This window comes from Podarcis erhardii (assembly GCF_964252035.2).
Source record: "Podarcis erhardii genome assembly, chromosome: 6".
Taxonomy (NCBI): Eukaryota; Metazoa; Chordata; class Lepidosauria; order Squamata; family Lacertidae; genus Podarcis; species Podarcis erhardii.
The window spans coordinates 70147245-70153667 of record NC_138510.1 but is presented as its reverse complement, the minus strand read 5'-3'; the positions used below and the strand labels follow the sequence as shown (position 1 = coordinate 70153667).

The following is a 6423-nucleotide window of genomic DNA, read 5'->3' as shown; positions in this document are numbered from 1 at the left end:
CCTGCATAGAGGAGACCCATTGAAATGAAAGAAAGTTATTGTTGTTCCGATTTCATTGGGTCTGCTCTAAGGATGGTGAAGGCACTGTACATTTCAAGCAGTGCAGTGCACCTTTAAATAGTCATAGCTTCCCCCCAAAAATCCTGGGAGCTGTAGTTTTTTTATTTTTATTTTTTAAAAAGAGTGCTTAGAATTGTTAGGAGACCTCTAGCCCTGTCAAAGAGTGGTTTAACAGTCTCTCCTCTTCCCAGGGAACTCTAGGAATGGTAGCTCTGTGAGGGGAGGGGGGGCTCCTAACAACTCTCAGCACCCTTAACAAACTACAGCTCCCAGGGTTCTTTGGGGGAAGCCATGACTCTTTAAAGTGGTATGGTACTGCTTCACTGTTCCTCGTTTCTTCCTTCCTTGAGTGGAGCTCTGCAACTTTTATTCTATTCTGTGCTTGGGGGGGGGGGTAGTATCTGGCTGTTCTGTGAGGCTGAAACTATACTTCACATTCAGCTCCCCGCAAATAGTACAGCCACCCTGAGCCTGTTTCATTTTATAACTGCATTTGATACTGGAGGGGGAACTCCACATTTGACATTTTGACTACAGTCATACCTCAGGTTACAGACGCTTCAGGTTGCGTTTTTTTGGGTTGTGGACCGCCAAAACCCGAAAGTACCGGAACGGGTTACTTCCAGGTTTCAGCAGTCGCACATGCGCAGAAGCGCTAAATCGCACTTTGTGCAGACGCGCTGAGTCACAACCCGCATGTGCGCAGATGCACCACTGCGGGTTGTGGACACTACGGGTTGTGAACGTGCATCCCGCACGGATCATGTTCGCAACCTGAGCGTCCACTGTACAGTGGTACCTCGGGTTACATTCGCTTCAGGTTACATACGCTTCAGGGTACAGACTCCGCTAACCCAGAAATAGTACCTCGGGTTAAGAACTTTGCTTCAGGATGAGAACAGAAATCGTGCTCCGGCGGCACGGCGGCAGCAGGAGGCCCCATTAGCTAAAGTGGTGCTTCAGGTTAAGAACAGTTTCAGGTTAAGAACGGACCTCCGGAACGAATCAAGTACTTAACCTGAGGTACCACTGTACTTCTATGTACTGTGCATGTAGAGTGTGGAAAAATGTCTTCTCCTTGACATTTTTTTTCTTCCTACGTCAAGAGAATATGTTTTCACATGTACCATTCCTCCCCCCTGCAGTCATATGTGGTACTTTTCAGGAAGGGCTGTAGCATTTGTTGTTTTAAAATGTGTTCCTTGGCTCTGTGTGACTTAGGAAGGAACTGATATATGTGGAAACAGGTCACACTGGATGAGCTCCTAGGGCCTTCATAGCCTCATAGCAGGCCATGTTCCTGGTTGAAATCTAGCTTCCTTTGCAACGGACTTAAAGCCTTCCGAATAACCTGACAAATATTGTCCATTCAGCATAAGCATAATATTTGCTCCGGCTATAATATGCAATAAGATTGCTGGGAGTGAAAATGAAAAGTTCATGACGCTCCTCTAGCTGTTAGCTGTAAAAAGATAATAAGGAATTAAGATTTTATAACATGTTTTATTTTTTAAATAATTAACACATGGAGATATAATAAAAGGCTATAATTATAGTAATGGCTGCCGTACCTGGGCGTTTTGCTGAGGCAAGCGCAATGCAAGAATGCTCAGTGTTATTGCATAGCTGGGAACCAGCGAGGCTGCAGTGTAATGTGCAAGTTTGTTTTGTAAGTAATAATAAAGTATTTATAAATAGAAATATGAAATAAAATGATACCATATGCTACAAGTAATAGTCGGGAGCTTGCCCTTAGCGGAGAGAAGGTGGAATTTGAGCTTCCACGCGAAGGTGGATACAGTACAAACACATCCATGTGATAATTGGGTAGGCAGCTTAGGTTTCAGCCCTTAGTGGGGGGGGGGGGTTGAAGGGAAGAAACAGTTAATCATATAATTAAAAGCTACTTAAGATTCCTCCCAAACTGTGAAACTTCATTCAGATTTGCGACTTGTAAATTATTTATCACCATTTAATTTTTAATAAATGTCCACATGCAGTGGATAAAATTTCCACTTTTGAGAGAGATACACGACTCCGATTCCAGGCTTATGTGCAATTATTTTGAAATTATAGCGTACCCTCGGCCCAGAATATCATTCACATGGGTTATTATACATTTCCCTCTTTAAAAAAGAAAGAAAGAAGCTCAGATATGGTGCTGTAACTTTAAAGCAACTGATCTGAACATGGATTTCCATCTCCTCAGATAATATTAATTAGTGCAGTCTCTTTAAAGTTGTGATGGCCTGTTCCTCTATATGCTTTTCTCTCGTAGTGCTCATTTTTAAACTCTCTGAAAACCAATGGGGAGGATATAGCCCAATCCGGAGAGCCATTCTACATCTAGACTTGCCCTCACGATGGTGCAGAGATTCAATTTGTATTCATGCTGTTGCCATCAGTGGGAATAGGGAAAAGGAGGAGGCCAACAGTGGCAATATGGCCATTCACTACACCTTTAAGACAAACACCAATATCAAATTACTTTTATACAGATCTATGGAAAACTGGGCATACATGGGTACTGTGTCCCCAACCTTCATAAAGGGTATTGTAGAGCCAGTCAAAGGGCAACCCAAAAGATCAAGTGGCTGGAAGAATTCCTTTGTGTTTACAACATTTGGAGCTTTTTAGCTAAGGAATAAAGTCAGGTAAGAGGAGACATCCTAATGGTGCATAAAATTATACATGGTGTGTGGAGAAAGTGCGTAAGGAAAGGTTTTTGATCCTTGGGTCATACAGACTCTCCAAGATATTCCAGGGACAGTCCCAGAATTACAGAAGCCGTCCCAGTTTCTGATCTGATCCTGGAAGTTCCTGCTTTTTGATGTCCCTATTTTCACCAGAGAAATGTTGGAGGGTAGAATAGGATGTATGTATTCCCATCTGAGAAATGTTGGCGGAGGGGATGCAATGAATGCTGGGAGATTCAGCACACACGAAAAGAAGTATTTCTTCATACAGTGCACAGAGTTTGCTACCTCAGAATGTAGTAATATCCCTCAACTCTGATAGCTTTAAATTGGGGTTAGACAGACTCCTTGAGAATAAGGCTGTCATTGAATGCCACAGCTGTGATGGCTCTGTAGTTCCTCCAGTACTGAAGGCGGTATGTCACTGAATACCAGCTGGTCCTGGGACTTACTAGCATACCCTCCAACATTTCTCCGATGAAAATAGGGACATCCCATTCCATAATGATAATTTTACTGTTTATACCCCACACATCTTACTGGGCTACCCCAGCCACTCTGGGCAGCTTCCAACATATATTAAAACCATAATGAAACATTAAACATTAAAAACCTTCCCTATGCAGGACTGCCTTTAGATGGCTTGGGGGTCGGATAACTCCATACTAAAAAAGCCAATGCAATTCTGGGCTGCATCAATAGGAGTATTGCATCTAGATCAAGGGAAGTAATAGTGCCACTGTATTCTGCTCTGGTCAGACCTCACCTGGAGTACTGTGTACAGTTCTGGGCACCACAGTTCAAGAAGGACACTGACAAACTGGAACGTGTCCAGAGGAGGGCAACCAAAATGGTCAAAGGCCTGGAAACAATGCCTTATGAGGAACGGCTAAGGGAGCTGGGCATGTTTAGCCTGGAGAAGAGGAAGTTAAGGGGTGATATGATAGCCATGTTCAAATATATAAAAGGATGTCACATAGAGGAGGGAGAAAGGTTGTTTTCTGCTGCTCCAGAGAAGCGGACATGGAGCAATGGTTCCAAACTACAAGAAAAAAGATTCCACCTAAACATTAGGAAGAACTTCCTGACAGTAAGAGCTGTTCGACAGTGGAATTTGCTGCCAAGGTGTGTGGTGGAGTCTCCTTCTTTGGAGGTCTTTAAGCAGAGGCTTGACAACCATATGTCAGGAGTGCTCTGATGGTGTTTCCTGCTTGGCAGGGGGTTGGACTCGATGGCCCTTGTGGTCTCTTCCAACTCTATGATTCTATGATTCATACCCTCCAACATTCCTCCAGTGAAAATAGGGACATCCTACAGAAAAATGGTACATTCCAGTATCAAATCAGATACTGGGGTGGCTTCTCTAAAGCAGGAAAGCAGGGACATTTGGAGGGTCTGCACTAATAGGCAGAATGCTGCTGTCCTCGTGTCTGTATGTGGGCCTTTGGTCTGATCCAAGAGAGCTCTCATTGTCTTCTTAAAAGTATTTTCCTAGGATTAGTCTGAATGGGTTACTTCACGGGAATCGTGTCTTTACCCCTTCCCCTCTGTTTTTCTTATTAAATTCTTCAATATAAAACTGAAAAATGAGAAGGGAAAATAAAATCCTAGCAGTTGAACCTATTTGGGTTTTGTTTATTTTAGCGCTTAGAACTTTGCTGGAATTCTCTTGTTTTTGTTAATATAGGTTCTGCATGGTTTCAGTTGTCTCTGTCTTCTTGAAAGTGAAATGAATGTTTGGAGAAGTTAGTGGAGCAATAAGAAGAAGAAGAAGAAAAAGGCAGACCCTGTATTTTTCCAAGAGATAATGAGACAAAGCAACTGCCCATAACTTTATGGCTCTGGAAACCAGTCAGAATGATAGAGGGCCTGAAAATGACAACCAACCACATCTATTTACAAAACTCAAAAAGGGTCCACAGATTAACAGCCTCACGAGTTGCCTCAATTGTAGAGAAATTCAACCATCGTGGTGTTTTGCAGCATAGTAATTTTAGGAGAAGTAGACAGAGACAGTTTGGATCTGGGACTGGAAGATACAGTAGCAGGAGCGAGTTAAAGTGGTGCCTTGGGCTTATGTATGGGCATGTCGTAGAAATATGTGGATAAAAAGGAAAATGTGAAACTGCCACTTAGGCTAAGAAAGAGAGAAAAAGAGAATGTAGGCACTTGGACATAAAAAGGGTATCTGATCCCCAACCCCTCTCAAAAACCTGTCACTGATTTTGGTGATTGTTTCTGCTGTTATTAGTTTCCAGATCACTGCCAGAATCTGATATTAGCTGTGGACGGGACACAGCAGCCAACTCCTAGGGTCTGTGGTCCCTTCGGCCTCCTCCCCAATAAAATATTTGAGGGGGCCGTTCACCTCCAGAGTTGATGGTTGTGGCGTTTGCCTGTTCATTTAGAAAATGTTTGAACAGGGGGGAGAGATAGGGTTAAAAATATAGACCAATAGGAAAGCCGGAAGCGGAGCCTACCTGTGTATAAAAGGGCTTAGCCCGAGGTTTGAGTTGTTGGGAGCTGTTGGTGGGTAGTTGGTTGGTTTTAGTGAGTTGGCTGGTTAGGAAAGGCAGTTGGAAAAGCAGTTGGTAGGCAGCTGGTAATAGAGAGAGAGTTAGGGCAGTGGGTTCTTGAGTGAGGGGAGGTAGAAGAGATAGAGAGAGGAAAATAAGACTAAGAAAGTAAAGAGCAACAATGTTTGGAATGCCGTAAAAGTTTGTTTGTGTCTGAAATAAAATACACTCTTCTTTATTAATTGAGAACCTGACTGAGGCTGAAGTGATTTTACCGGGAAGGACCTGGTTGGTGGCAGCGGATTAGTGGTGTACGGGTCAATAGTCCGTGAGACGACCGAGGGCTCCGTACGAACGCTACAATAGTCATCACAATTCAAATAGTGTGTGTGTGCAGTGTCATGTGATTGATCATGCAGGGTGGGGCTTACCTGCCTCCCCACCCCAGGAGGGGATAAGTTGATGGCTTAAAAGGTTAGATCCCTTTCACAGCACCATGGCCCTGATCCAAACCATTTCTCCCTTCCAATGCAGTTACTTTTCCGAAAAGTACTTCTATGTAATGTGTAGTTCGGCCCTCTGACATTCAGGGCCCTTTTAGATTTGGGAAATATTAGAAACACCTCAGCTGAACCTGCTGGCATGGTAGGACACAAGACTTTTCATTAAATAAGTCTGTCTTTCTCTTTGTCTGAGAGTTCTATACACATCCCACCTGCGATTACTTCCTTGGCAAGGAGCAGATATTTGACGTTAAAGAGATGTTAATGCAACTCTGCAACATCTTTAAAGACTTCAGTTCATACAAGGTTATGTAACCAGCATTGCAAATCCTCAGATCTACCTGCCTGCCTATCTACTTACCTTACATATTTCAGGTCACATATATTGTCATTGCATAATTTATGATATCAATATCTCTTGTATTTCCCTTTTTCGATAAAGTCCCAGCTGCTCGTGTTACTTTACCATCCGCTTCCTGCTGCTCCTCCTGTGCAGCAAAATAGTGAAACTGTGAGTGTATTTATTTAGTTAAGCAGGAAAGGGATGGGGGAAAAAAGATCTACAAGAACCTGATTGTTCCTGATTGAAAATTTTGTCTGATTTTTCCTCAGTGCATCCCTCCATCCTGCAACCTTTGATTTGCTTGG

The 6423-nt window shown here is 43.1% G+C and overlaps 1 long non-coding RNA gene across 1 annotated transcript; it reads right to left on the bottom strand.

The window, feature by feature from the left end:
* Positions 1-2011: 2011 nt before the first annotated feature.
* Positions 2012-5628, bottom strand: LOC309344114. Its single transcript, XR_014157625.1, has 2 exons — positions 5237-5628; positions 2012-2519 (listed from the first exon to the last, which is right to left on the bottom strand). It is a non-coding gene; the product is annotated as an uncharacterized lncRNA (long non-coding RNA).
* Positions 5629-6423: the final 795 nt, after the last annotated feature.